Source organism: Capricornis sumatraensis, chromosome 15, assembly GCF_032405125.1.
Source record: "Capricornis sumatraensis isolate serow.1 chromosome 15, serow.2, whole genome shotgun sequence".
Classification (NCBI taxonomy): domain Eukaryota; kingdom Metazoa; phylum Chordata; class Mammalia; order Artiodactyla; family Bovidae; genus Capricornis; species Capricornis sumatraensis.
In genome coordinates, this window is record NC_091083.1 from 39,492,459 (window position 1) to 39,513,494 (window position 21,036).

General features: G+C 40.5%; 1 pseudogene; it reads right to left on the bottom strand.

Annotated features, from left to right (window-relative positions):
* Positions 1–1,827: 1,827 nt before the first annotated feature.
* LOC138091092 (nuclear receptor coactivator 4-like) lies at positions 1,828–16,305 on the bottom strand (annotated as a pseudogene).
* Positions 16,306–21,036: the final 4,731 nt, after the last annotated feature.

Here is a 21,036-nt window from a genome sequence, read left to right on the forward strand (position 1 = left end):
GTTGTAAATCAGCTATACTCCAATAAAAAAATAGACTAAAAATAAAAAGCAAAAACAAAATATAATCGTAGCAGAAATCCATTGTACTAAATATCCATCGTAGCAGGATCCAACAGTGGACCCACTGTTGACTCATTCATTCTTTCCTTCAACAAACATTAGGGAGCCACCTATTATTGTATACTGGCAAACACTATTGTAAGACACTGGGAATTCTTTTTTTTTTCTTAGAAAAGACATGGAACTTTATTTGGGTTCAAGTTCTACCTGTTTTTTTTTTTGGCTGTTATGCTTTTAATAAATGGAGGGAGATACAAAATGCATGGATGCAAAAGAATGGTTTACATACTCATTAGCATAGTGATTAATGTTAATTTAGGGTTACACAATGTGTTAAACCTCAACTACAAAGTTTCCTGCAACCTAAGATAATGGAAAAGCTGCTTAAGTTTTTACCCACCACCTTTAAAGTTCTAAATGGTATCTGGAAGAGCCAAAAAGTAATAGGCTCCTTTCAGCTGTGGTTAAGAACTCTAGTGAAGCTGTATGGCAGTGACAGTGGGACCGTGATGTTTCCCCAAAGGGGCTTTCCAGATGACCACATCACAGTCTTTAAAGGTATTTCCAATAACAGGCAAGTTGAGTGGCTTAATAGTTTAAAAGTGGAAAGCAGCTACGATGTCTCATTTTAGAGAATTTTAAAACATGGTATAAATACCACCTCTTTTCTACAGAGAAACTTTTTAAAGCACGGACATAACTTTAAGGATACTAAGGAAACATCGATAGTTTTCATAAAGCTTCAGTAAACACCCCAAGGCACAAGTGTTCAAAACTTCCTATTCACTAAAATGTCACTGCGTTATACTTTTATTAGAGGTATAGGTATGCTGTGCTTGCAGTGAGCGGACGTTTAATTTATGCCTAGTTAAAAGCACCAGGTGTCAAGTTCAGCTTTCATTTACACAGGATGCACCAATAACACTTAGGATAGTGAATAGTTCAAGTACATTTCCAACATACTTTGCTTTTTGATTAGCCAGCACTGGGGTTCTGCTGCCTGTAGTTCTTCAGAATATTTTGGAAGAGGCTAGAACTACTCTGAACATAGTCTTCAACAATATGGAGCCCTTCTGAAAGAGATGTTTTTTCATAATAACATTTAGAGAAGGAAATAAAGACAGATCTTGCAAAATCTGAATGTCTTTCAAAAGAAGAAAAATAATGTAGAATCTGGCACCTAAGCTAAAATGTTTTGTGATAAATGTCAAAAATTGCCAAGACTTTCAATATGTGTTTTGGTAAGAGAAAACCACTATATTGGCAAGGTTAATGATGTAAAATACAATAGTATATTAATTAAATAGAAGAATTCACCATTAATGGAAGAAAACCCACAATAAGGGAAGCATCCAAAGACTGCCAATCAAAAGGTAATTTTACTAGCTTTAGAACACATCAACACACTTTGATTATAGAACTATTTCATTTTTAAAACTACAGTGTTTTAATGTACTTCTAAAAACCACCCAATCTAAGCAGCCATGGAGGCTTATGAGAAAGACCTACCCACTAAGATGCTTTTCTAGCATAGGGGTGAATTAATACTTCTGTAAGAAAGAACCTGAGTCACCTCAGCATCAACAAATCGCCTTTTTCTTTTACACAGTAATTCATAATTTGATAACTAATTCTCTTTACTAGTCGAAATTGGGGAGGAAAGGAACTACATCAGACCCAGAGACAATGATTTTGGAAGCCACAGTCACTCAGCTCATGGATTTGTGATAATCTGCAGAAAATTTGGTTGACTAGTACTTGATTCCTTCACATCTGTAGAGGAGTTCAATACAATCACTTTTCTTTATCAACTTTAAGCTGCATACAGGCAAAGAGATCACAAACTGCTGGAAGGCAGTAACGGTCTGGGGGAAAGTTGTGTTCTTCCTGTAGGGCCGAATTAAGTAATACTTCCTTGGCCTTCTTTCGAAGTAGCCACTTGTCCTCTCCTGAGGATAACTGGCTAAGATCTCCTTTCTTCTTTCCTGGCAAGACCCAGTCAGCTGTGTTAAAGGGACACCAGGCAGTGGCCAAGGGGCTTGTAAGCTTTTGTTTGCCAGCCCTGTCCTCTGTAAGAGGCACTTCCTTGTTGGGATATCCTTCTTTGTGTCAGGGGGTCATGAGCCACTCTGACAAGGGAGTGTCCCTTCTGACCTGGAAGGAATCAGCAATTCTAGAAGCCCTTGCCTTGGGCGCCTTAGCTTGCTCTGCTGCCTCTCTTCTGGATGGAGACAGCCACATGTTCAGGGAATCTTTACGTTGCTCAGGTCCAGGTCTTGGTTCCACAGGCATACCATTTTTATCCTTTCCTTCTTTCTTCAGAAGCCATGTACACAGAGCTTCCTTCTTGCGATTTTCATCACACACACACTGCAAAACTTGTTACAGGGCTCATTGGCTTTGCAGACCTCCTCTACTTTATATGGATCTTGATGGTTCTGGACAAGCCAATCCTCAGTAGTCAGGCTGGGGGTGGACAAGGGTTTCTTGGCCTCCAAGTGGTCACTCAGGCATTTCAGACTGCCCAGGTTCTCAATCTCCACACCTTTGGGCTGGTTACCCTGACAACAGGGACAGGAATTGGACTTGACAAGCCAATCATTCACATTGTAGGACGCCTGGAGCACCTGGAACAAGAGCTTAAACTTCTCACTGGTGGTTTCACAGCCGCCATTCTTGGGCTTCTCAAGCTTATGGGATTCCTGGGGAGCTGCCAGCCAGTCAGAAAGATCCATCTCATCTTGATCAAGAGGCTCTAGATCTCCAAGCTTTTCGATTTCCATGGCGTAAGAACTGGCAGTAGAATAGCTGTTAGACTTTTGGTAACTTAGTTTTTCAGAAACTTCTTGTTGCTGACTCTTGTGGAGCCAGTTTTCCAAACCCTTTAGGTTGCCCCAGACTTTATTCAAGAAACTGCAGGCTCTAGCAGACGTCTGACTGTTCTCCAAGGCCTGCTTCTGGTTGAGCCAGTTCTGGAGATTGGTGCTGGGCAGGTAAGGAGCCTGGTGACCGACGGCAGGATTGCTTCCAAGGAGCCATTCACTGAGAGGGACAGCTGTGGTGCTGTTTGGCGACTTCTGCTCTGGCAATGGGATATAGCCTCTCTTCTCTAAGGACCCAATATTTGATGAACTAGCATGAGCTCAGGAATTTGAATGGTCTTGAGAGACCCAAATGTGTTGATTGCCTGGCACAGGGCAGTTATGTCGGCTTCAAAGAGGGGCGGGGCGCTCTCTGGGGCCCCAGGATAAAGCAGCGTCCTGCTTGCTGGGCAGCTCGTGCGCTGGGGCCTAGCTTGAGAGGAGGAGCAAGGTGCAGAATGAGTACCTCACAGGACCAGAGTGGCTGCCCCACTAATAAAGAACCCCTCTTGAGGTGTTGTGATGCACGGAGGGACTTGGAGCTTGCTATTGGTGGAGTTCTCCGGGCTGAGCAGCAAATTAAAGATAACTTTCGAGAGGTCAAAGCCCAGATTCACAGCTGCATAAGTCGCCACCTGGAATGCCTTCGAAGCCATGAGGTGTGGCTGGATGAACAGGTAGATCTCATCTATCAGCTTAAAGAGGAGAGGCTTCAGCAGCAGGCCCAACAGCTCTACTGGCTACTGGGCCAGTTCAACTGTCTTATTCATCAGCTGGAGTGCACCCAAAACAAAGACCTAGCCGATCAAGTCTCAGCTTGCCTGGAGAGATTGGGCAGTCTGACCCTCAAACCTGAAGATTCTACCTGTTTCTTATTGTTGTTGTTTTGTCGCTAAGTTGTGCCCAGCTCTTTTGCAACCCCATGGACTGTAGCCTGCCAGGCTCCTCTGTCCATGGTATTTCCCAGGCAAGAATATTGGAGTGGGTTGCCATTTTCTTCTCCAACTGGGAATTTCTGTAGCTGATATTCTAGTGGGAAAGACAGTAGACTAGATAAATGAAATGCAGCAATTAGATAATGATGAGCACAAAGAAGAAACAGTAAGTGAGGGTAGGTGTCTGTGTGGAGATTCTGGAAAGGGTGGCCGAGGGAGTCTACTGAGTTGCCATTTGGGGAGAGACCCATGCACCCCAATAGCTGTGCCCGTGTGCTCAGAGTCTGTCATTTGCTGTCCCCACCTGGAGCTGTCTCCCCTGAGAAACGCACATGTAGGAAGTGTCGTACAGCCAGTCTCCCTGTGGCCTTTAAAATTTTTTTCTATCTCTGCATGGGCTGTTTTTTCAGCTATATTTGCCCTCTAACCCTAAGATTTCTTTACATAAATGAATCCTAAATTGAGTTTCTCCTTATCACATTGTATCTTCCAGAGTGTTAGTATAAGACAGTGTGTCCGTAAGTCCACTCAAAGGCTTTGCAGAGCTCTGTGGAATGTTCTTTTGTGTAAACCGTGGTTTTTGAACAATGACTGGCATGTTACTTCCCTTAGCGACTTAATTTTTGTTCCATCCTCACATGAAACTTTGGAAATGTTAGCTTTTTCCCCCTTTTCTATTCATTCATTTCACCCTGGAAATGAAAATAATTCTTTTCAGAGTTGTGATATGCAGACTAAAAATTTACAAAATATAGTCAGTAGATTTCTGCAACTAATATTAATGGTTTAAATGTTGAAGTAGTTGAAGAAAATAACATTAGAAGGTATGTGAACAAAGAGATGCTCAAAGTTAATTACTCTTGGGTATCACTGACTCCAGGTGTGAGGTTCTCCGCTATTTAATACTTGAAGGGCCAGTGCAGAACAGGTACTCTTTTCATCAATAGTAGGTTTCACTTTTTCTGTACAATATAACATTAGGGTTTTGAATTGTTCTTAAGGGGGTTGTTCTCTTTGTTTTCAGCTTTTTTGTATCATTAAAGTAGATGAGGTCTGTATAGTCAAAGTCCATATAGATAAGGCTGTGGTGTTCCCAGTGGTCATGTATGGTTGTGACAGCTGGACCATAAAGAAGGCAAAAGTGCCAAAGAATTGATGCCTTTGAACTGTGGTGCTGGAGAGGGCTCCAGAAAGCCCCTTGGACTGCAAGGAGATCAAAACAGTCAATCCCATGAGGGAGATCAATCTTGAATACTCTTTGGAAGGACTGATGCTGAAGCTCCAGTAATTTGGTCATCTGATGTGAACAGCTGACTCATTGGAGAAGTCACTGATGCTGGGAAAGATTGAGGGCAGAAGGAGAAGAGGGCATCAGAGGATAAAATGGCTGGATGGCATTACCGATGCAATGGACATGAACGTAGGCAAACTTCAGGAGATGGTAAGGGACAGGGAGGCCTGGTGTGCTGCAGTCCATGGGGTCACAAAGAGCTGGACATGACTGAGCGACTGAACAACAGCAAAGTAGATGAGAATGTTAAAAGATAGGAACTTGAACAAAATCTCATGTGCAATAACGTGAGGGTTTCCTTTAAGAGTATGGAGGAAAATTTAGTACAAAGTTGTCTGTGTTATAAATGAAGAGGGCTTTTGAGTTAGATGTTTTATTTTATCACTATCATGGCTTTAAAAATGCACATATAAATGTGCATTAACTCTTGTAGTTTAACTCTTTGGTCCTGTCCTTAGAAAATACAGTTAACATTGGTGTTATGACATAATTAATATTTTGCACATAAGAATTGATTTTTGGAAAGTTTATTTTTTTGATGTTTCTGTTGCAGGCCTGAGAAACTGACAGCAGTATACAATCTGCATAATTTCTGTTATCAATAAACCTATGAAATCATGTTTATAAATGTCCAGATTCATTTCAGATGTTTTCAGCAGGCTACATTTCAAGGCACTACTATTTTGAACCACACAATATTGATTAGTACCTAGTAAACAGCAGTGTAAATACTTACATGATTATGTCATTTAGAAATCATGCCACTGATTTCTGCACATGATCAGTTTACCCGTCAGGAGTGGCTCGGTTGTGCTTCAGTAGCACACAGCCCAGTAGCATGCTTGCCTCTGGCTTCTGCTATCTGTCCATCATGTGTTGGTGGGGGTGCTGTTCCATGCTGTCTGTTAGGCACGTGGGCTGATGGAGATGCTGGTGTCTGGAACGTGGGAAGCTTGTGAAAAACAGGTGTCAAATCCCATGGAGGCTCTTAATTGCATTTTCCTGGAAGTAAACAGCCTGTTGGCTCCATTGTTACTACAGGTCAAGGCGTCAGGGTCCATCGGAGAAGTGTCGTCAGGTGGCTCCAGAGCAAGTGAGGGTGTGGATTTGAGAAGGGCCGCTTTCTTACTTGTAAATACAGGGGATAAGATAAGAGGGTATCCAGGGGAAGACTGAGGGCGTGGAGAAGCTAGCATTTGGGCATCTGCTGTGTTCTCAGTGCTTCAGATATTTTTATTTAGTCATCATCACAAGACATAATGAGTCCTAGGAATGATTTCTCTCTGACTCTTGAGGGGACTGAATGGATGGGATTAATTAAGAGTGAAGAGATGGCTTGTGTAGTGTGGTTACCAACCTGCCCCTTGGAGTCACACACTGACGTTAGAATCCCCTCAGGCTGTGGCTTAGGGCAAGTGGCTTAGAATTATTTCCTCATCTGTAAGACACTGATAACAGTGCATGTTATGAAATTATTGGGAAAATTAAATGAGACATGTTGCACGTTTAACCCTGGTAGCTCAGAGGTTAAAGTATCTGCCTGCAATGTGGGAGACCTGGGTTCGATCCCTGGGTTGGGAAGATCCCCTGGAGAAGGAAATGGCAACCCACTCCGGTACTCTTGCCTGGAGAATCCCATGGACGGAGGAGCCTGGTGGGCTACAGTCCACGCGCTCGCAAAGAGTCAGACATGACTGAGCAACTTCACTTTCACTTTCTGAGAAATTGAGTGCATTCAGTGGTGTCTGTCACTCACATTTATATATGTGTGTGTGTGGCTGTATTTTTTCTTTGGTTTTATTTGATTTCCCAAGGTCTCATACCTTGTGAGTTGTGCATGTAGGAATGGATAGAATCAGGGGACTGGACTGTCTCCCACAAAAGCCTGTCTTCTTTTCACTGGTTGGTTGGTTGAGTCGCTAAGTCGTGTCTGACTCTTGCGACCTCATGGACTATAGCCCACCAGGCTCCTCGGTCCATGGGATTCTCCAGGCAAGAATACTGGAGTGGGTTGCCATGCCCTTCTCCAGGGTTCTTTTCACTATAGGGCTTTAAATATTTGCTGCTGCTACTGTTAAATCACTTCAGTTGTGTCCGACTCTGTGTGACCCCTAGACGGCAGCCCACCAGGCTTCCCCATCTCTGGGATTCTCCAGGCAAGAACACTGGAGTGGGTTGCCATTTCCTCCTCCAATGCATGAAAGTGAAAAGTGAAAGTGAAGTCACTCAGTCGTGTCTGACTCAGCGACCCCATGGACTACAGCCTTCCAGGTTTCTCCATCCATGGGATTTTCCAGGCAAGAGTACCGGAGTGGGGTGCCATTGTGATTGGAGGAAATGAGAGGTGGAGAGTGATGAAAGTGTGATTGAAGAGTATACATAAAAGCTGTCATGTGTTGATTGGCTCCTATGGGTTAGGTATTTTACTTATGTCATTGCATTTAATCTCATTTCGTTAAATAGCCTGGCCGAGATTTTGGAGTTCACCTGGAGGGCAGGGCTGGGCTCTGATCTGAGGTCTGTCTCGTGTCCACTCTACCCTCTCATCTTTAGTCTGTGCTGTCTCCCTGTACGTAAAATCATGAAGTTACACTGACCTCGAAGGATCAGGTCAGAGTTCTGGAAGCTCTTGAGCCCTTAGCAGCTTGGAGCTGGTCACACAGAGCAGCACTTCTGACTGGGGGCTATTTGCAGTTCTGAGGGAGGTATGGTGATACAGGCTCCAGCTTCAAAGAAGTCTAGTGGGGGACATAAGCCCAATTGATGTGTCTTAATGGTCCAAAATGGCTGGTTTCTCCAGTAGAGAGGACTTCAGGGAATGCTGGTGGAACTTTGGGAAGCGTCTGGAATTGAGAATTAGTCAAGGAAAATGGTTGCAAAGAGTTGGACACGATTAAGCGACTAAGCACGCAAGCACACACATGCAAGGAAAATATAACTCAGAAATTATCAATTCTCTCCTGTCCCCAGCAGTTAGAGGAAAGAGTTAAACGCAACAAAAAAGTGGTTTGTTCATGGTTGATGATGTAATCTTGAAGACTGTTCAAGACTTTTTAGTAGTGTGTGTATGTGTGTGTGTGTGTATAAGTTGCTCAGTCATGTCCAACCCTTTTGTGACCCCATGGACTGTAGCCCGCTAGGGTTCTCTGTCTATGGAATGCTCCAGGCAAGAATTCTATAGTGGGTAGCCATTCCCTCCACGGGATCTTCCAGACCCAGGGTTCGAACACAGGTCTCCTGTTTTGTAGGCAGATTCTTTAACATCTGAGCCAGGGTGGTAGAAGATAAATACAATGAAAAAAGGTCATCATCAAAAGAGAGGTTTTAGCGTGGGGGTGGGACTGTGCACAGCTGGAAAGGCTGCTGGTTTTCCTTGTGGACCATCTGAGAATAAACACGGGCCATGGGGCACTGGTTATGGTGGATGGTTTGGGTCATTTGGAGTGGGGTCACAGCTGGTGAGCACAGTTCATTCCTTATACCTGGGGCAGATGGGTGAGTGATAGGCACTGCCTCCCATGAGCACCCTGGTGCCCCTTCCAGCAGGTGACCTGGGGCTTCTGTGATTTTCCTGACAGCCTTGAAACCTGGGTGTCCTCACCTGGGGGTCAGAAAGCAGTGTTTCTTAGGTTTCCTCTTCTGAGTCATCAAAGGTTTATGTTGTTGTTCAGTTGCTCATTCATGTCCGACTCTTTGTGACCCCATGCAGCACACCAGGCTTCCCTGTCTTTGACAGTCTGCTAGAGTTTGCCCAAACTCATGTCCATTGAATCAGTGATGCCATCCAACCATCTTATCCTCTGTCATCCCCTTTTCCTCCTGCCTTTAGTCTTTCCCAGCACCACAGTTTGAAGGCATCAATTCTTCAGTGCTCAGCCTTTTTTACTGTCCAGGCCTCACATCTGTACATGACTACTGGAAAAACCATAGCTTTGAAAGGTTCGTATAGACAAACAAACCTTTGCCTAGAAAAGTTTATAGGATGCTTTCAATGGGAGCCCTCTTTTCTGTGGCTTTTGTATTTTCCTTTCCATTTGTGATATGTTAAGTTTTGTGTTGCATACCGATTGAACCCCAGTGACTTGGTAAAACGTGAGGATGTTTTAATTTTTTTAAGTGTTCCCCTTATTTTTTGCTTTCTGCTTTTGGTTATATAAAGCATAGTTTCATACATATGGCACCAAATGTATTGTCAGTGGTAAACATTTTTTTATTGTCTATGTTTACTGACAAAATCTAAGATTCTTGAAATAGACAAAATTGAAATGTGATTTGGGTTTCTGAATAGGAACTGTGTAGTCTAAAATTTCATATCTTTTATTTTGGATACATTTCTGCATAATAAAAAACTGACAAAAATTTGAACTGACTTTCTTTGAATACTTAAAGAATAACCAATAAAATTGTTGCCAGAAATCATGCTACTCTTGGCCCCTAAAGTCACTGACACATAGGGTGTAATGTGTAGGATACTGCCAGCAAATCTGACGCTCTGCTCTCTTGGAAATAAATTTATACTTGGGAGTAGGGTCACACCCATCATTTGCATATTGTCTGTGTTGAGCTCAATACCACAGAGTGTAAAGTGTTTACTGTCTACCTTTTGTCGAACATTTTTGCATGCCTGGGCCATGTGAAGCAGTTCTCAAACTTTGGGGTCTCTGGACCTTTTTACACTCTTAAAAATTATTGAAGACCCCAAAGAATTTTGTTTATGTATATTGATATTTACCATACTGGAAATTAAAACAAATTAAAAAACACGGTTTCAATTCACTTAAAAAGAAGAGTACTAAACTTGCTGCATGTTAACATAAGTTATGTTTTTAGGAAAAATGACTATTTTCCAAAAATGAAAACATGAGTGAATTGAAGATTTCTTTAATGCCTGGCCTAATTGGAGACAGTTATGTGCTTAGATCTCCATCTACTTTCCATTTTTGCTCTTTGTTTTGGTTGAAGGATGAAGACAAACCAACCTTTCTCCTCCCTTTCCCAGCCATAGATTTGTGTATTTTAATAAGCTGTTCAGTTAATCGTAGCTATTCTGTTAACTACAGTTGATCCTTGAGCAGTGTGAGGTTTAGGGACGATAGCCATCCATGAAGTTGAAAATCCACTTATAACTTGTAGTTGGCCTTCTGTCTCTATGGATTCAATCCACTGTAGATCCTGTGGTCCTTTCAAATCTATGCCAATGGCACCGCGCAGATCAAACCCCTTGTTTGAGGCCAACTAACTGTACATCATAGCTCGACATGGGGTAGTTTCAGTGTTGCAATATGGAATCTGCAAATATATAAATAGATGTATCATATTGGGACTTTACAATCTGATGGTATATCCTGCATTTTGAATGGATCTTTTTTTAAACAATATAATTATTTTAAAAAATTTATTTATTTGGCTGTGTTGGGTCTAAGTTGCGGCATGTCAGATCTTTCACTGCGGTTCACAGACTCTCTGGTTGTGCTGAGGGCTCAGTAGTTGCAGTGTGAAGGCTTAGTTGCCCTGCAGCATGTAAAATCTAAGTTCTGGACCAGGAACTGAACCTGCGTCCCCTGCCTTGCAAGGTGTATTATTTTTTTTTAATACTTCATCTTGCTTTTATCAAAATGTTTTAGAATAGTTTAAGTAGAGTATCTTTTTAGAGAAACAGATTAACTTTTTAAAATTCAAGTTTAATTACTTTATTTCCTTCACAAGGTGTATTCTTAACCACTTTACCATCAAGGAAGTCCCTGAATGGATCTTTCATTCACATATTTAAAAAATATTATGCATGGAAAATTTAAAAAATGTACTGGTTCACTATCCAAAGGTTGAAACACAATACCAAAAAAAAAAATCACTTTCGTGCATATCTCCACTGATCTTCTCAGAAGAGCCTGGAGGTTTGCGGATGCTGATGTACCTGTACAGAGCAGGAACAAGTTCCAGGATTTTGGTTAACACAGTGCCTTGCAAGGCGGTGACACCCTATAGTGGACACAAGTTTTATAAAGTTCTACTGGGTTGGCCAAATTGTTCATTTGGGTTTTTCCATAACATGGAAAAACTTGAGTGAACTTTTGGGCTAACCCAGTATTTTTATGCTTGAGTGTTTACACTTTATCATTAGCAATGCCTCAAGGGTCAGTTATTACTTTTACTACTTCGTGAAGGGCATTCTAAAGTCAGCCTTTTTGTTCACTTCTGTTTTTTTTTTTTCTTTATGAAAGTGCTTGGCAGGGAAGAATACTCTTAATAATTAGGATGAATAGTTTCTGTTTGCTACTGTTTTATTGGTTTGTGCTGAGGTAACAGTGGTTTTATCCACCAGTGCTTTTCATCATTCGTGCAAATGTCCACACAGTGCAAAAGGCAAGTAACATCTTGATATTTTTATGAGCGTAGTTTGATATCGAAGACCACCTGTGAAAGGATCTGAGAGATCACTGGGGTCTGCAGACCACACTGTGAGAACTGATGGCATAAAAGGTTTAAATGCCATTTTCTGTAAGCAGATTAATGCCACTTATCTACATTGCTTCCTTTATTTTCTAACAATTATAATTTATGAAAGTTTGAATAATGTAACAGATACCAGTGTGCTGCTTACATTGGCTAATGCAACTCATCTTTCAGGTAGAATTTTATTTTTTTTAATGTCAGATTTGTTAAAAAAAAAAAAGAAAAAAAGAGAAAGTTTACTCTTTTTTCACTATATTAGGTTTTGAAAGTGTAACTTGAAAATATTTGTGATCATGAAGTAATTTACAGATGAATTACCGGCCACAATTATTGTCTCTTGAAATTATGAGATATTATTATGATTATTAGTTTACTTATGATGACAGTTAATTAAACATTTTCATGTTGTTGAATACTCCTCCAAATAGAGAGGACATGAGTTTGGAAAATTAGCTCTGGCACTTGATTTCCTGTTTATCTGTGTTAATAACTGTGTGTATGTGAAATATTGTGATTTATAATAAATGTGTCTATGTAACCCTTTCTGCTTCTGAAACCCTTGAGATTTCCTAAGTGATAAGAGTAATAAAAGTGCCTTTTGTTTTTACTAACTACTTTCAGTCATCAGTTCAGTTCAGCTGCTCAGTCGTGTCTGACTCTTTGCAGTCATACCTTTGTGTTAATGGGGTGACGTTTGGGAAGCCCTTGTGGATGGAGCTAGTTGCTGAGGGACCACCCTTGATTGGAGGTTTGCAACTTTCAGTTGAAACTGAAGGGGCTGGAGAGTGAGTTCAGTCACCAAAGGTCAGGGATTTAATTAACCATGCCTGCGTAATGAAGCCTCCATAACACCCGAAAAGTGTAGGGTCTGGAGAGCTTCCAGGTTGGAGGACATGTGGAGATCTGGGAAGGATGTTGCTTTTGGGGAAGGCATGGGAATTCCGCTCCCCGCCCCACACACCTTACCCTGTGTGTCTCTTCTCTCTGACTGTTCCTTACGCTTTCCTTTTATAACTAGCCAGCAATGTAATAAGTGGGCTTCCCAGGCGGCATTAAGTGGTAAAGAATCCGGCTGCTAATGCAGAAGACGCGAGAGACTAGGGCACGAGCCCTGTGTTGGGAAGATTCCCTGGAGGAGGGCATGGCACCCCGCTTCAGTATTCTTGCCTGGGAAATCTCACGGACAGCGGAGCCTGGTGGGCTACAAAGAGTCGGGCATGAGTGAGCACCCCCCTCAATCTAATAAGCCAGTGTTCCCCTGAGTTCTGAGGGCTGCACCGGAGGGAGTTGTGGGAACCTCTGATTTGTCAGAAGCACAGGTGACAGGTGATAACCTGGATTTGATATCGACATCAGAAGGGGGCTCATCTTATAGGACTGAGCCCCCACCCTGTGGGGTCCGATGCCGTCTCCAGATAGATGGTGTCAGAACTGAGTTAGATTGAAGGATGCCCAGCTGGGTCACAGGATTGCTTGATGTGTAGAAAATCACACCTGGTGTCAGAGGTGTAATAGTGTTGTAGTGCAGTATTGAGAGTAGAGGAGACACACAGGAGAAGTGTGTGTGCACATTAATAAAAATTTTTCAGAAAATTATTTCACTGCATACAATTAAGACAATTTTTTTTAAAATGGAAATCTTAGAAAGCTTTCTGCTACAGATACATGCACTTCTGTGGTTGACCACTAGATGTCGCAAGAGCCCCGGGAGCCCCTAAAGGGTTGCCCAGGGCGGGTAGAAATTGAACATTGTAGGCTCTAGACCTTCACATATTTCACTGTTTCCACATGATCGATGCCAGCAGAACCTGATACAGTGTGATATATAGAAGCAAGGTATGACTGGAATAATGAAATTTCAAAAATAAGCCCTTTTAAAGGAGGGTTGTAATAGTTCTGTTGGGGATTGTAAACGTTTCAGGTGCACTTGACGCTGGTTTCGTTCCTGGCGTTCGGGTCTCTCTTTTTTGTTTTTTATGGAAAGATGGATTGAACTTCAATTTAAGAATATTCGGTAATCCCTCTCAGGACATACTGTAACAGCTGGTATTTTTGTGTTGTAGTAAATCGATTCCATACAACAGTCAGTAATAATCACAACTGGGTTCTGACAAATTCCAAAGCATTTTCAGTAAGTTTAGCCAAAGAAAATATCATGATTACTACAGAAATTTAACTCAGTTTGAAAGTTAAAGCCAGCAACTCCGCTTCGTTCCACAGAATATTAACCATTTTCCCCGTTGAGATTTTATCAAGCCACTTATTTTTTTTATTGATATACTTGTATATGTTCTGAGAAGATAATTACCTTGTAGCGTATATTTCTTAAATAATACATTTTTGGAAAAAATTACCTTGAGTGTTTACTGTGAAATAAAAGGTGAGAAATGCTATGATAAAATCTTCTATCTCAGGCATACGTGGAAGGCTGCAGCATCAACTCAGAAGGATGTTTTGATGTGAAATGCAAGGTGGTTTTTAGTTTTAATAGGATGTTTGTTATAAGCATAAATAGATTTATTATATGTTGTATGTGGTTTATGAAATTGAAACATTGTAAATTCTTTAAGGCTTGAAGAAAGTTGTAGTTTGCATGGTATAGATTATGTAGTATGTGTATTTCTGTAGTTAGGTAATCTGTACCATACAAATTGTGATTTATGGCATAAAGAACTTAAATTACATACATACACACTATAATAAATACCTGCATATATACGTTTTGTCCTAATGATAGAAGTATGTGTGCATACATTTTACAAATTATAACCGTTTTTCCTTTTCTTCTCGGCAGCAGAACAAAAGTTTACTAATTGAATGCATTTTTAAAATTATGTATGGTCTGTTTTTTATTTTCTTTGTGTTTGAATCGAGGAAAACTTTTATGTAGTTGACTCTGAATCTGGATTGTTAGGATAGCTTATGAAAACAAAGCAGTGTTACCTTTTAAAATTATGAGGGAAAATAGCTTCAGAGATGTGTGTTAATGAAACCTTGATTTTCCCTTTTTGTCTTATTTTTAGCTTAGTGATTTGTATTTTCACTTGGTATTTAAAATAACTGCCATCACATTTTTAATTAACACAGAGAGGATCTCTGTATGGATTTGTATGCATATTTTCACCACGTCAACCTTTGTAACATAAAACAGAACTCAAGACACTGCATCCAGTTACTTGGTCCAAGATAGTCTTTTTGATGGTGAATATTTTTATAGTAATATTTACTTTGATAATTAAAAAGCTGATTTAGAAAGCTTTAATAGAATTTTATAGTTTGGGTTTCTTCATGAAGAATTTGGCGAGCTCATTTTCTTTATTCTGTAATGTGAATCAGCAATTTAAACGCTTTTAAGAACTGAAGTGAGCCAGTTTTTCAAATGTTTACAGTATCAGTTTTTCTTGTTAATATATGTTAAAATATGCTTTTAAATCACTGATCTTGCTTTATAGAGAACGGGGTGTTGGGGGGGAATGCACTAAAAAGTGAGTTTAAACACATTGTGTGGTTCTTCTGATTTCTGAAAAATGTAAATGTGGTGTATTTTCCGTTATTAGGCAGCTGTGGTCCAAATTTAAACCACATGGCCTCCCTCTAGGTGTCAGGCCAAGGTAAATTTTAATCTTGCTACTTTGATGTTTTCATTTTATAATCTCATTACCTGAATTTAAAAAACCCAGTCATCATATTCATTGTTTGCAGTATGCTGTTTTGTATCCTCTGGCTCATTGGAAGGTCAAGCAATTCTAAATTGCTATTATCTTCATTTGCACATAAGGAAATTAAAGCTTAATAAGGTTAAACAACTAGATCACGGGGCTAGCAGGATTAGAGGCTAAGCCAAACACTAGAGCCCTTGCTTTTAGTTATTACACAATAATGCCTTTACTGCTTATTTGGGGATAAACATTACTGAAAACAGTTATTTAAAGAATCAATATTTTTCAAGATCCAGCAAAGCTTAGGTTTTACTACAACAATTTATTTTCGTTTATTAGCTTGGATTGTTAGGTTTCGTTTAGATTATCAACAGTTCTGTAAATCTAAAATGACATCTTGCTTTAATCCTAAAATTCTTTCAAGGTCGTTTGTGATCTTCAGTTAGCAAATTTGCAGTTGTTGTATTAGGATGATCTACTTAAATTAGTTATAAGTTGTTGACAACTTACAGACTCTTTTTTACATTTAGAAATACAGTTTAGAATTCTAATGAAGGGGAAGAGTTTTAGAAAGACACTGGCTTACAAAATCTTCCTTAAGTCCTCCATCTGTACCGTCAGCGATTTTCAAAGCAACTGTAAAAATCTTTACAGAAGGCTTGACACATGCACGAAGTACTTGTGTGTTTTTAATTAGAAGTCCCATGTCAAAATCAAAAACTCTCCCACTTCCTATTTGTCTGTGCTCTCTAGACGAAAAACGGTGAAGCTTGTGATCTCATAATGTGTTGGGATCGGCATTTTGAATTAGTTACAGCAAGTTGCAATGTAGCCATCCTGCCTCTTCTATTTTTTAATGTGTTCCTTTTCTTTGTAGAAACGGCCTGCACGGGGACACACAGATCTCGGTAGTCGGCCCGGGAGTGGCTGCAGGGGTTGGCATCTCGGCCGCCTTCCAGGGGAGTGAGTTGGCAGCACTGGGCCGGCCTCAGCATCATGCCCGCGCTGTCCACAGGCTCGGGGAACGACACAGGTACAGAGCCCATGAGGACGCTTTCCTTCCCATCCTTATAAACATCCTTTCCGCACTGAAAACCGGCGTTGCTTTAAGCCAGTGCAGACAGGTCATGCTTGTTGTTCGGTAACCAACCCCAGGGCCATCACCTTGGCTTTCCAGGATGAACGTTGCCTCGGTGTGGGCTGAAGTGGCTTTCTCCGGGTAGTGACGGCTCCTGCTGATGCTCTTGTCCTCTCCTGCGCTTTGGAATAATGTCGTATATTTACATTTGTTTTGAATTAAGTTTTTTAAAGATACAGAAGAGTGTAGACAGTTTTCATGCTACTCATATTACCCTCCACTCCAGTTTAATCATAACTATGAATTTCTTGGGCCATATTTGCTCAGACCTCTCATTTTTTTCTATATCCCTCCTGCCCCCTCCTCCCCTCTTTTGCCATTTTCTTTCTTCCTGCCTAGAGATAAAAACTGTTCTGCAGTTGATATATGTCATTAAAGGACTCAATTAAAACAAACATTTCACCTTGTTATCACTTGTAAGAATTAGTGATACTTAGAATAAAGATTTCCAAGAAAGGGAAAAAAGCTCACGCATGTAGGTATGTGTGAAACGCCCTCCTCTGCTCTGATTCAGGAGGTGGGGTGGGGGTGGTCAATGCCCCTTTTCTGGAATTCCCGAGTTAGCACTTTAAAAAAATGTAAACTCCTGGACCCTCCTCAGAATTATTAAAACAGAATGTAACTGGGGTTGGGGAGCTGTAGCTTGCATTTTTTTTAAAAGTTGTCTAGTTTTATTGAGAGTGAGTGGGGGCTGCTCTCTAGTTGTGGTACATGCGCTTCTCAGTGTGGGGCTTCTCTTGTGTCAGAACACAGGCTCAGTAGTTGGAGCACAATTAGCTGCTTCCTGGAATGTGGGATTCTCCTGAATCAGGGATCAAACGCCTTGTTCTCTGCATTGGCAGGCGGATTGTTATCCATTGCACCACCAGGGAAGTCCAGCTTGTGTTTTTAAGACCACTCGAAAGCAGGGGTGGCATAGAATGTGACTATGAGGGATGTCCTTTGTGGCACTGACCACACTGAATTGGTCCCCACAGCCTTCTGCAGCCACTGAGACCCATCTCATCCTGGACAGGTCCAGGCACCGTAGGTTCGAAAGAGCCGAATCACAGATGTGATTTTGGGTCGTGTAGGTTACCCTGGCCTTTTCGTTTGCACTGTGTACTCAGGTCATTCGTCGCTATTTCAAGCTGAGATATACTTATTCACTTTGGCAAATTTTGTCTCCTCTTTATCCATCAAGAGTGATGTTTTTCTACTGTGATTTATGCTGAGCATTAGTTTTACTTAGGAAGTGATTTTGATTTTTAAATTGCATGAAAATCTTTTTTTCTCAAGACGTGAGCTTGGAAGCAGCTCCTTTGGAAAAAACAAATTTCTCTTTTTCTTTTCAATTTTTATATAGTCCCACATTGTGTTTGACTATATAAAATGAATGATTTAAGTTTCCGTAGTGGTTTGGGAAATTATAGATAAAATTTATTTGAACCATAAATTTGCTACACTTTATGTAATGAAAAAGTTTTATGCTTTGCCATTCACCAAAAAATGTCTTAGTTTAATTGAATGCAAAATATTTTTGTTGATTACACTTAACATGGGGAATGATTAAAATGGAGTATTTATAGTTTAGGCGTCAATCATAAAAAATACCATAGGCTCTTTAGAATGGAGAAAAGATACTCCATACTGCCTGCTTGGTGCACACCTCAAATGCTGCTGTGACAGTGCAGCAGTATTGCAGTGTGGCTTTGTAGTATTTTTTTGCCCAGCATGTCCCAACAAGGTTGGAAATGGCAGAGGAGACTGTTACAAGAGTCACTGTAGTCAGGGGAGCCCCAGGGTGTGGGCACCTGTGATGTGCTCAGGTTCCCTGTCCTTCCCTGGAGGCCACATGCCCTTGGCCAGTCAGGGGTCATTGTTGCTGTCAGCAGGTTGCTTAGCAAGGAGGTTGCTGTTCTCTCAAGTCTCCCAGGGGACAGTTAGCATAGCTGAAGGCAGACCTCATGCAAGAAGAGGGGACGACTCACAGTGATCCCAGAGCTCACGTGGGGAAATAGTTCCTGTGTAAACTTCTACCACTTCTTTCTCTAACAGCAAACAGTTAGTTATACAAGTAAGGCAGAAGAACATTGCTGCCGTCAAAGATACATAGATAAAAAAGGAAAGAAAATCTTTTCAACCACTTTTCTCCCTCACCCTCCATCTCCTTTTCTTTCTGTTTGATGAGGGTCCTGCAAGAATTTTCTGTACATTAAACATTTACATGCATGCATATGTAATTTTCTGTACATTAAATACTTACATGCATATGTACGTAAAAGTGTATGTACATAAATAACATTGTTTTGTTTTTTTTCTTTGTGTTTTAATCACAGATTTTATCATACTGTATGGATTATTCCATAGCTTTTCTTCTACACCAAGTACTATGTCTCAGAGAGGTATTTCTATGAGGTGTGTGTGTATGTATATGCCTGTATATATAGATATATGGATATCCTCCAATTTCTTTTAAGTGAATGCATAGTTTTCTATTGTGTCACAGTTTAACGAACCAGACTACTCTTAATGAAAGCCCTGGCTTTGTTACTTTTGTATTATTTTAGGAGAAAAGATGTATGCATTTAATAGATGTTGCCAGATTGTTCTGCAGAGGGGTTGGACCACTTAACAGTATGTGGACATTGCATTCAAAATCATTTCCCCTGTGTTCTTGCCAATATTCAGTATTATGTCCTTATCATTTTTACCCATCTGATGGGGGAAAACAGGGTGTCTTAAGTGTGAAGTGTGCACCACTCCTGACATTGAGCACATTTTCACTTTTTTAATGGACATTTATTCCTCTGGTTTGTTTGTTCATATCCCTTTCCCATCATTCTGTTGGTTTATCACTTTCTTATTTATTTGCAGTATCTTTTTATTTGTGTTTTGGATATTAATCCTTTGGGTCATTTTAGGTTGAACACCATTTTTCCTCATCAGTCATTTGTCCTTTTTTTCTTCCTTAAGTAGTACCATTGTTAAATAGAAGTTGAAAATGTTCATATGGGCAGGTATATTCTGAATGGGGAATGCTTTTTTCCTTCTGCTTAGGAAGACCTTTCCAAGAGGATTTCAAAATCTTATTTTAATAATTAAAAAAAAATTGTATTTACATTATTTGAAATTTCAGTCCAACTAGTTTGCACATGGAAGGAGACAGGGATCTAATAAAATCTTAACTTATTTCCCTGTTGAAGAATAGGCAGTCTCTGTCTGCCACCTACTCTGGAGGAGAGTGTGTCTTGCCCCCTTTCCTTCCGGGTGAAGTATCCATGTAAGTTGTTTGGAATAATTTGTCTCTTCTCTCCCATCAATTTATTCAGTCTGTATCAGTGTGGATTCTTGGATGTTTGTTTATACTTTGGGACATCACCCAGTTCTACTTCATTTATTTGGTTGTTCAAATTGCCCCAGCTTTGGGCACAGGAGCTTTTCCAGTTCATTTCTTTGACATACCCCCATCCACAGAGGGTTTGTTTTTAATCTTTCCTCCCTTTGGGCACGATGAGGTGCTCCGGGTTGATCTTGCCATGCCCCATTTAGAATCAGCTAGTTTTCAAAGGACAACTGGTTACTGTTATTAGGGAATGGAGTAGAAGCCAAGATCTGGATGATAGCTTTGCACAGTGTGGTTGCACATATATGAACATTTCTATATGCAATCATCTGTAAGTATATTAAGCTAAATATGAGCATGGCTCTGAAGTTTCCTTAGGCTTTCCTTGTGTTTGATGACATTAATGGTTTTTGTGAGTACTTAGTGATGTCTCCAGCTCTAATCCGTAGGAAATAAGTTGTTTTAGCCTCTTTCTCTTGTCTGTAAATCCCACTGGCTGCCATATATCCATCATCCTTCTACCTAATTATTTATTTACACAGTTTATGTGTATAGTAGTATCTGAATTGTTACCTGTCCTCTTTGAAAAACAGCTTTTATCAACCAGAGAGCTGATCTTGTTTTGTTCCTGTGATAGTACCATTCTGTTCTGAATTTTATGGGATCATTCTTTCCCTGCCTAGTGCTTAAATGTTAGTATTAGTTTTATAAATTCATTAGGTCTGGATTTTACAAATATCATATGATGTGAAATGTAATATATATACAGAAATGCATATAAAACTTTTTATAATACAGTTTTAAAAGTGATTATGATTCAAGTGACCACCACCTGAGTAAAGAAATTGAACACTCTGAGGGCAGTCCAAGCACTTCTTCCCATTCAGCACCTCCTCTTCCCTGGTAGCTCAGACTGTGAAGAATCTGCCTGCAACACAGAAGACCTGGGTTCAGTCCCTGGGTCGGGCAGATTCCTTGGAGAAGGGAATGGCAACCCACTGCAGGATCCTTGCCTGGGAAATTTCCATGGACAGATGAGCCTGGTGGTCTATAGTCCATGGGGTTGCAAAGAGTTGGACATGACTGAGCGACTCACACACACACACACACACACACACACAACTTCTTTAGAGATGGACAGAAAAGGAAAAGATTGCTACCTCACATGGTGCACAAAAAATACGTTTTAAACATCCCTAGGCACTTTGGTTTAATTTTGCCTGTCGTTAGAATTACAGTGTATGAATTTTTTTTTTTAGGTGACTATGTAGAATGTGAAAAAAATAACAAATTATAAAATTTTTTAAGTGGATA